The sequence below is a fragment of the Schistocerca cancellata genome, chromosome 11, assembly GCF_023864275.1.
Source record: "Schistocerca cancellata isolate TAMUIC-IGC-003103 chromosome 11, iqSchCanc2.1, whole genome shotgun sequence".
NCBI classification, from domain to species: Eukaryota; Metazoa; Arthropoda; class Insecta; order Orthoptera; family Acrididae; genus Schistocerca; species Schistocerca cancellata.
In genome coordinates this window covers 80,960,979-80,970,986 of record NC_064636.1, presented here as the reverse complement: position 1 = coordinate 80,970,986, position 10,008 = coordinate 80,960,979, and the positions used below count along the sequence as shown (strand labels likewise).

Sequence of the window (10,008 nt, the reverse complement as noted above, 5' to 3'; positions counted from 1 at the left end):
AAGAAAATAAACAAGAGATTGAAAATGATTTGGGGCTGCTGACCTGTAAAGCCAGGGTGCTTCCAAAACTAAACTTCCGACCTGTCCGAAATAGAAGGTATGTGAACAGTGCAACTACGAGGTTGACTTTTAGCAACGAGATATCGCGGTGCTCGTTAAATGGGGAAACAAGAAAGCACCATTGGGTCAGGGACCAGGCTGGGGTGGTGGAAGTTATGAGGCGTGGAACCTAGGATGTATTACATAAGCGTACCGCACATCGGACTTTTCTAACTGTATTCGAGGATATATGCAATACTTCTTACTACAACTTACGACGAACTTGTTGCTTTGCATCGACAGGTTCAGAAACAAATAGTCTGAACCTTTCAAAAATTAGTTCATATTCATCGCTGCACGTTGCATGCAACGCTTCAATTTGCCATATATAACACATCACATTAACAAGAACGTTGCTGGGTGTGAAGTACATTCCTTACAAGTTGACCATAGGTATGAACATTTATTCCAATTTCCTGAAGCAACTAGAAACAAGTAATTGATATCAGTAAGGACATCTTTCTTATTTTCAGCATTTTCCTGCTGAACAGCTTATTGCGAGATCCAGTACACAGCCGTTACGTCCTGCAGTGTTGCTCGACGTCGCCGACAGATGTCAGCTCGAAACGCTGTCCGGAAAACATGGAGATCGTTTTATCCCTGGCTCGTGTCGCCGTCATCGTGACGTAGGCACGCGTCATCGCATGTGCCACGAGTTGTCCGATCGACTGTTGTGTGAAAGGCTGTATACATAGACTGTTGTGTGCATCTTCGATCTGCATTGCTATTTGTTTGTGTGGTTTCATTGTCCGCGTGTCCGGTATTGCTCGCGTGAACGTCGTTCTGAATATGGGCTCTAACGGAGATGAGAAAGCTTTCGAACAGATCCTTCAAGATAATCTGAAAGATTTCGCTGTCGGTAACGACGGGAAATACTGTGGCTACTGTGATTCGGAGGAAGAGATCAAAAGACTACAGAATAGTCTTAAGTGCATAGGATATTCATACTCGGTAAGGAGCAGCCACCATCGCCAAAAATTGCATGAAGCCGCCACCAGTAAGTTAGTGTCTCAACGTATTTCATGTAACTGAAATAAGTGTTGTCGCATTTTCTGCTAACTTTCTTAGAAAACTTTTGTTTCTATTCCAGGTAACCCACGAATCTTCTTCCAGCAATTTCAGGGTAACGTTGAAATCCCATTTATGGGATATCCGTTTTCGGTGGAATATTCCAGCTACCAACAATGCACCCTGGGCCCCTAATATTACAGTAAAAAGGAGACTGTTGTTCCAAGTCACCTGGTAAGTTATATGAAATTGTCTTCACTTATTTTTATTTGTATACGTGTTTATCCAATGTAGGGATCCTTTGAAGTACACACACACACACACACGTGTACATCTGGGCTAATGCTCTTAAGCTACATTACTTGGCTACAATTCCGCTATATTCATTTACTATAAATACTAATGAATTAGGGACATCATGGTTGGTATTTTTTGCTATTATTTTGAAATAGAACAATCCCAAAAATTGATATTGAAACCCGAATTTAATCAACTAATTAGTTTAATGTGACCTCTATGTGACTAAATTTAGAAACTGTGGAATGAAAAGGATTTTCATCTTATGTACCTAATTACATGCAATTTTTATTTTAGGCACACTGTACTTCCATAGTATCCAAAATAAAGGTCAAAATACATGTATTCTTTTAATTATTAACTTCTTGCAATATTTTGTTTTGTTGAACTTTAAAAAGTATTTTTAGAAGTCAGTTTTCCCCCTCTTTAAAAAAATGACATTTTCCAGGATAAAATACATTGTTGATTAATATGACTCACTCTGTACCCAAGTACTATATAATTGTTCATGCAAAATTTAGCTTTTATAATTGTAATAGTGGATGAGATGATAGATGCTTAATTAAGCAGAAACATTGTTTGTGTGAAATTGAAACTGAAGATTTATCATTTTCTTCTTTATTATAACACGTCGAAACATTCCAGCTCCATAATTTTGTTGATTCTGAGTTCCTTTTCATCTCAAATAGCTTTCTTAATTTTCTTTTTTGTTGTGGACTCCTTTATCAGGCTTTCAGCAGCTTTTTCTGCTTCAGCAACACATTGCCTGTCTACTTGTAGCAGCCCACTTTTCATGTTGTCCCTATTTCTGATGCCTGGTCTGCTCATTGTTAATCTGCTCATTACTAAATCGTTCCAACATATTTCAGTGTCCTTCAGACCTATCTGAAGAGCTGATATGCCAACGAAAATAGTCTTTAGCAAGCATTCCCAAATGAAACAACTGAAGCTTTCATTTGCATTCTGTGTTTTGCCATGTCAATATTTTTCCAGGAGTTTAGAATTTGAAAGATCTCCATATGTTGGCTTTAGTTCTGCCATAGTAGTTTCTGGCATGATATGCATGTGTAAGTCTTTGTCCATGTGCTTCACAGTTAGTATACTAACACCATGAAGTGTTTCCTTTTTGGCAGAGTTATTGCTGTGGATCTTCAGTGAAAAAGAGTTGCTCAAATTTCTTTTCTCACCTCACCTCACCGACATTTTTGCTGTTTCTCATGAACATCCTCATTCCGTATTTCTGATTTCATGAGTCTGCCTTGTCTACCAATCCCTCCACTATCAGAGTGTTCTTTTCCTGTCAAGTCCTTGCAGAGTTCCTGAAGTCTTGCTCCCATTCTCTTCTGCATGTGTCCTATAAATTCAAGTTTTTTGGTTTCACCATATGGTTTAGCAACCTCAACACTTAAAACCTTCAGAGTCACCATCACAAAGGTAGTGAGTGTATTGCACATCTTCTCTAGCAACTGATCTATGCCTAATACAAAGAACTTCTGGATTAGAAAAGCATTTGAACACGAAAAAGATGAGGTACTACACATAAGATAGGTCCATCTTTTTTGAAAGTGTACAATTATTGTATTGCTTTAATACCCAAATACGTATCACCATAGTTGTGGTGTCCTCAGCAGTTTTTTTATTTATTTTGTGTGTATCTCCTGTGACTGACAAACCAAAATCAGCCATGGGTCTAAAGACAAGTGTATTAATTTAGACATGTGTATCATTTTGGTTCACCTGCCTCGAGAAGACTGGGTGTTTATGTTGTCCTCATCATTTCATCTTGAAAGTGGTGTGATTGGGCTGAGCAAAGGTTCGGAATTTGTGTGGGCACTGATAACCACACATTTGAGTGCCCCACAATCCAATCATCACCACCACCAGCATTTTGGTTGGGGGATGCAGGACACACAGAAAGTAGATAACAAGAAATAAACCATTGAAGGTGCCACAACTGTTGTGATAAATGTTTGGATATTAAAACAATAATTGTGTATGCTAAAAGGTGGGCCCATGTTTAATTCATAATTATTTTTCTGCAAGCACAGGAAAAGAACTCAAAATTCCAATAGTTTATGAGAAATGCTTCTTCAAAATTCACAATTGTGCTAAAGTTCCTTCCAGAGTATTACTGGAAGGCTTCAATTTCTGATGTACCTAAAGTTGCTCTTAGTGAGCTGGGTTGATTCATAATAATTACATGTGATTATCTTTGTTGGCATTTAAGAAGGAAGCCCATAATGAACAGAGGCAGTGTCTTATATCATCAAGACTATTGGTGTTGAGAGGTGTCATACTGACTTGCTTAGTAGTAGACAGTGGTAGTGTGCAGAGAGAGTGATGTCAGAAGTTTTCAGGTCCCATATTTTAAAATATGGATATTATTTTTCAGGGGGTGAAAGAAGCAGCCTAAAGTGTCTGTTCTCTGCAGTCTGGCCATTTAGCCACCAGAGAGCTTATCAGTTTCTTCTGTAAATAGGGCCCTTCTCGGGTGATGAGTGGGAAGGGGTTTTTGTACTTTCGATTCTGTCTCATTTACTTCTTCAGTTCAGACTCTTTTCACTTCACCCCACATTGTGCAGGCAGAAACTGGCTAAAATATCCCAGTTCCTATTCCACATCTCTGTATAATGCAAACTTTCTGATTTTTTTGTTACATTACACCATACTAATTCATTTTGTTGGCCATCCATGTAGGATGGAACTCTTGCAATTGTGTGTGTGTGTGTGTGTGTGTGTGTGTGTGTGTGTGTGTGTGTGTGTGTGTGTGTGTGTGTGTGTGTGTGTGTGTGTGTGTGTGTGTGTGTGTGTGTGTGTGAGAGAGTGAGTGTGTGAGAGAGTGAGTGTGTGTGAGAGAGTGAGTGTGTGTGAGAGAGTGAGTGTGAGTGAGAGAGTGAGTGTGTGTGAGAGAGTGAGTGTGTGTGAGAGAGTGAGTGTGTGTGAGAGAGTGAGTGTGTGTGAGAGAGTGAGTGTGTGTGAGAGAGTGAGTGTGTGTGAGAGAGTGAGTGTGTGTGAGAGAGTGAGTGTGTGTGAGAGAGTGAGTGTGTGTGAGAGAGTGAGTGTGTGTGAGAGAGTGAGTGTGTGTGAGAGAGTGAGTGTGTGTGAGAGAGTGAGTGTGTGTGAGAGAGTGAGTGTGTGTGAGAGAGTGAGTGTGTGTGTGAGAGAGTGAGTGTGTGTGTGAGAGAGTGAGTGTGTGTGTGAGAGAGTGAGTGTGTGTGTGAGAGAGTGAGTGTGTGTGTGAGAGAGAGAGTGTGTGTGAGAGAGAGTGAGTGAGTGTGTGTGAGAGAGAGTGAGTGTGTGTGTGAGAGAGTGAGTGTGTGTGTGAGAGAGTGAGTGTGTGTGTGAGAGAGTGAGTGTGTGTGTGAGAGAGAGAGTGTGTGTGAGAGAGAGTGAGTGAGTGTGTGTGAGAGTGAGTGAGTGTGTGTGAGAGTGAGTGAGTGTGTGTGAGAGTGAGTGAGTGAGTGTGTGTGAGAGTGAGTGAGTGAGTGTGTGTGAGAGTGAGTGAGTGAGTGTGTGTGAGAGTGAGAGTGAGTGTGTGTGTGTGTGTGAGTGAGTGTGTGTGTGTGTGTGTGTGTGAGTGAGTGTGTGTGTGTGTGTGTGTGTGAGTGAGTGAGTGTGTGTGTGTGTGTGTGTGAGAGTGAGTGAGTGAGTGTGTGTGTGTGTGTGTGTGAGTGAGTGAGTGAGTGTGTGTGTGTGTGTGAGTGAGTGAGTGAGTGTGTGTGTGTGTGTGTGAGAGTGAGTGAGTGTGTGTGTGTGTGTGTGAGAGTGAGTGAGTGTGTGTGTGTGAGAGTGAGTGTGTGTGTGTGTGTGTGTGAGAGTGAGTGTGTGTGTGTGTGTGTGTGAGAGTGAGTGTGTGTGTGTGTGTGTGTGAGAGTGAGTGTGTGTGTGTGTGTGTGTGTGAGAGTGAGTGTGTGTGTGTGTGTGTGTGAGAGTGAGTGTGTGTGTGTGTGTGTGTGAGAGTGAGTGTGTGTGTGTGTGTGTGTGAGAGTGAGTGTGTGTGTGTGTGTGTGTGAGAGTGAGTGTGTGTGTGTGTGAGAGTGAGTGTGTGTGTGTGTGTGTGTGAGAGTGAGTGTGTGTGTGTGTGTGTGTGAGAGTGAGTGTGTGTGTGTGTGTGTGTGAGAGTGAGTGTGTGTGTGTGTGTGTGTGTGAGTGAGTGTGTGTGTGTGTGCGTGTGTGTGAGAGTGAGTGTGTGTGTGTGTGTGAGTGAGTGAGTGAGTGTGTGTGTGTGTGTGTGAGTGTGTGTGTGTGTGTGTGACTAAAACAAATATGATGCTTATGGTTGCATAAATATATATGGCTACAGCACAACTACACATATGTTGCTCATGTGCCTGATAATAGGCTGTAACATATTTCTTTACTGGGATTTCAATAAAAGATTCCTCCAATGTGTACTTTCTGGTACATGAAAAGCACAGTCACTTACAGAAAATATTTTCAGCATATGTTGGCTTAAAACAGTTGTTTGTTAGGATAGTTTGACACTGTTCTATTGAACAGAACTAAATTTTATACTTAACCACTCTCCTGATGACAATAATATTTTTGGTCTAATTGTGAATGCTTATTACAGTCTTTAACTGTGTGCAGGACACAAATTTGACATTTACCTTAGATTTTTAAGATTTTAGTGTTGGTCAGATTTAATTTCATCTTTGTGTATGAAAGATGTTCTGTAGGAATTATTTGATTCTGCAGTAATTACAAAGATTTCACATTACATTTTGAAACTACAGTGGATCACAGGCATTACACATCTTAGTCATGTTATACCTTCATCAGTCTAGTCCATATGAGGTGCCAAATGTTTTTATGGTAAATTTTCACTAACTTTTAAGCAAAAGGCACTGCACTTCCCAAAATTTGATAGGTGTAGCAAAAACCCTACTAATTTTTTTGCTTAAATTGTCGAAAAGTTTTGTAAAGTACAATGCAAGACACGTGATACAGTGATTATGACGGTGATTATATGAAATGAAGTGTTATGAAGCATAGATCGTGAAAGTGAGCCCTTAAAGGCTTACAGGTTATTGCACTTTGAAAGTAAACTGCAGATTTTGACTGATTGGGGTACTGTCATTTTAAACCTTGATCACTGTACGAAAGATATACTTGCATGGAACTCTCAGCAGGTTTGAACAGAGCACTACTCTTTTTTGTACCCGTACTTCATAACTTAAATATTGGTTGTACCACCTGTACAGTACTCCAGAAAACGATGCCATGAGTAATTATGAAGTGGTTATGTACATGCCATAACATTTAAAGCATAGCCTCTACACTAATGATTCATATTCCTGTCTTATCATGTTATTATTTTTATCTGCCATCCTGTAGTACTATTGGGTGTGATGTCACTGTTTGAATATTTCAGTGTTCTTTTCTTTTCTTGTTACAGTTTGTTGTGTGTTTCATATTTTCTACAATTTTGTAATTTTAATATTAGCTTTTTACTGCATTTGGGGGGGAGGGGGGGAGATTACATTTGGTGTGTACATTGGTACAGTGAGTTTAAAAGTGTTAGGCAACACTACTTAAGTCTGAGATTTAAATATTGATTGTGATTTAGAGTACTTTGTTCATATAGTTTTATGTACCTTTTAATCCAGGGTTCACGGTTAGGTTTCTTGTAAAATTCAAATTATTTTGGCCTAGAGAAAACCCTGTATGTGATTCTTCTGGATGTAGCATTTGAAGTTATATTTAATATTCTTTATACTTTCAGGCTGACCATGTTAACCCAGCAAAAAAGAGATTGTTGATTATGGATACGAAAAAGAGCGATTGCCCTGCCACTTTTTCAATTAAATGTGTTAAAGTGTATCCAGGCCATTCTGTTCAATCAGTAGATGATCGTGAAATTAAAAAGAAAGTAAGTATGTGGTTTCTATTCTGTAATTTGATGTTTTTATGTAATTTGTTCTAGAAATAGTCTATTGCTCCACAAACTATTTGTACTTAATGCGTTGTCTCTTGTTAATTATAATAATTTTTGTGTTAAAGGTTGTCCATAGTTTAAAACAGTCTTTGGAGGCAGCCAATAAACCTGAAAGTGTTCTTCGCTTTTATGTGAGGGTGTCACCACCAGAACACCATACCCACAGCACAGAAAGCATAAAAACAAGTGGAGACATACATCCCTTGCTAGCTGCGGAAATAGCAAAAGTTGTTGAAGATGGAACTACATCTGTGAGAATAATAAAGTTACACCTTGAAAGATTTGTGAACATAACCTTCACTGGACCACACAAGCCAGATAATATGAACACTACATTTTACCTCACAATATATAGTCATGTGTACAGGGCCCTTAAGAAATTGAAGAAAAGTGTTTGACCAAGATGCTTTGCAAATACAGATTAATGAGTGGTAGAAAGAATATAGAGGTGACAATATTTTTTTCAGGCCTTTTTCAGATGTCGATGGAGAAATACAGCCATTGCTGTTTTGTTACGAGAGTGCATGGCAGAAGGATATGTTAAAAAAATATGGAGATGTATGTTTGCTTGATGCCACCTACAAAACAACAAAATATGACATTCCTTTATTTTTTGTTACAGTAAAGGCAAACAGATGCTGTTTAGTGGTAGGTTTTTTCTTTATTCAGGTAGAAGATACAAGGTCAATTGCTGAAGCGCTACTTGTTTTCAAGACGTGGAATACAGACTTCAACCCAACCTACGGGGTTACTGATTTCTCAGAGTCCGAGATAGCAGCAGTTAAAGAAATATTTCCATTTTCAAAAGTGTACTTGTGTTAGTTTCACAGGGAACAGGCTTGGGGGCGATGGGTTAAAAAGGGAGGGAATCTAACTGTAGGAACTGATAAGGATTTCTGTTCTGGAGCTGTGGCACTATGTTGCAGTGTCTCCATCTGAGGAACAGTTCAAACTCAATGTTGAAATGTTAGAGACTCGTGGGGTTTTTCGTAGGAACCCCAAGACACTTATTTATTTTAAAAATCAATGGCTCTCAGTTGCTGAAAAGTGGGTGAGCTTTCGAGAATATTGGCATATTTGCCAATATTAGAACCACAAACGGTGCTGAAACAATGAACAAGGTCAAAAAGTCTTTTCTGAACTATGACACAGACAAAACATTAACAGGAGTTGTTAAGGTATTAGTAAATAGTTTCATTCCTGGCCTCATGAAAAAGTATTGCCAAATGAATTCTGTTATTAGAAAGAACAATGAAGTTGTACCTGCACTTTTGCATGGAAAGACACAGGAATTTATAACACACGTTTTTTTTTAGATTAGATTTACTTTCATTCCAATTGATCCGTAGTGAGGAGGTCCTCCAGGATGTGGAACATGTCAGAAAAACAATAATACATGACAAATATTTACAACTAAAACAAATAAGCTAATGTACCATTCCACAGGTCCCAAGTGCAATGATCGTCATTTTTTAATGAACACTAAGTCATTTTACAAATACTAATGCACTGAATTTAAAATAAAAGTTTTTTATTTATTTATAAGGTAATAAACATGTAATACAACTACTGTAATACTTATTTACAATGAACACATTACTGCACTGAAATGGTGCAGAAGTTAGATTTTATATATATATACACCTAAAAACAAAGATGATGTGACTTACCAAATGAAAGTGCTGGCAGGTCGACAGACACACAAACTAACACAAACATACACACAAAATTCAAGCTTTCGCAACAAACTGTTGCCTCATCAGGAAAGAGGGAAGGAGAGGGAAAGACGAAAGGATGTGGGTTTTAAGGGAGAGGGTAAGGAGTCATTCCAGTCCCGGGAGCGGAAAGACTTACCTTAGGGGGAAAAAAGGACGGGTATACACTCGCGTCTTTAAATATCTCCATCCTTCATGAAATCCTCCCCACTCCACCAAGAGTGTCTTTCCGCCGTCCACCTAACCTTCGCAACCTCTTAGTTCATCCCTATGAAATCCCCAGACCACCTTCCCTACCCTCTGGCTCCTACCCCTGTAACCGCCCCCGGTGTAAAACCTGTCCCATGCACCCTCCCACCACCACCTATTCCAGTCCTGTAACCCGGAAGGTGTACACGATCAAAGGCAGAGCCACGTGTGAAAGCACCCACGTGATTTACCAACTGACCTGCTTACACTGTGAAGCGTTCTATGTGGGAATGACCAGCAACAAACTGTCCATTCGCATGAATGGACACAGGCAGACAGTGTTTGTTGGTAATGAGGATCACCCTGTGGCTAAACATGCCATGGTGCACGGCCAGCACATCTTGGCACAGTGTTACACCGTCCGGGTTATCTGGATACTTCCCACTAACACCAACCTGTCAGAACTCCGGAGATGGGAACTTGCCCTTCAGCATATCCTCTCTTCTCGCTATCCGCCAGGCCTCAATCTCCGCTAATTTCTAATTTCAATTTGCCGCCGCTCATACCTCACCTGTCTTTCAACATCATCTTTGCCTCTGTACATCCGCCCCGATAAACTCTTTGCCATTACAAATGTCTGCTTGTGTCTGTGTATATGAGGATGGATATGTGTGTGTGTGTGTGTGTGTGCGCGAGTGTATACCTGTCCTTTTTTCCCCCTAAGGTAAGTCTTTCCGCTCCCGGGATTGGAATGACTCCTTA

General features: G+C 40.0%; 1 long non-coding RNA gene across 1 annotated transcript; it reads left to right on the top strand.

Moving 5' to 3' along the window:
• The first annotated feature begins 679 nt into the window (after positions 1–679).
• On the top strand, positions 680–8,908 carry LOC126108587 (uncharacterized). Its single transcript, XR_007523558.1, has 4 exons — positions 680–1,096; positions 1,190–1,341; positions 7,130–7,276; positions 7,408–8,908. It is a non-coding gene; the product is annotated as an uncharacterized LOC126108587 (long non-coding RNA).
• The last annotated feature ends 1,100 nt before the right edge of the window (positions 8,909–10,008 follow it).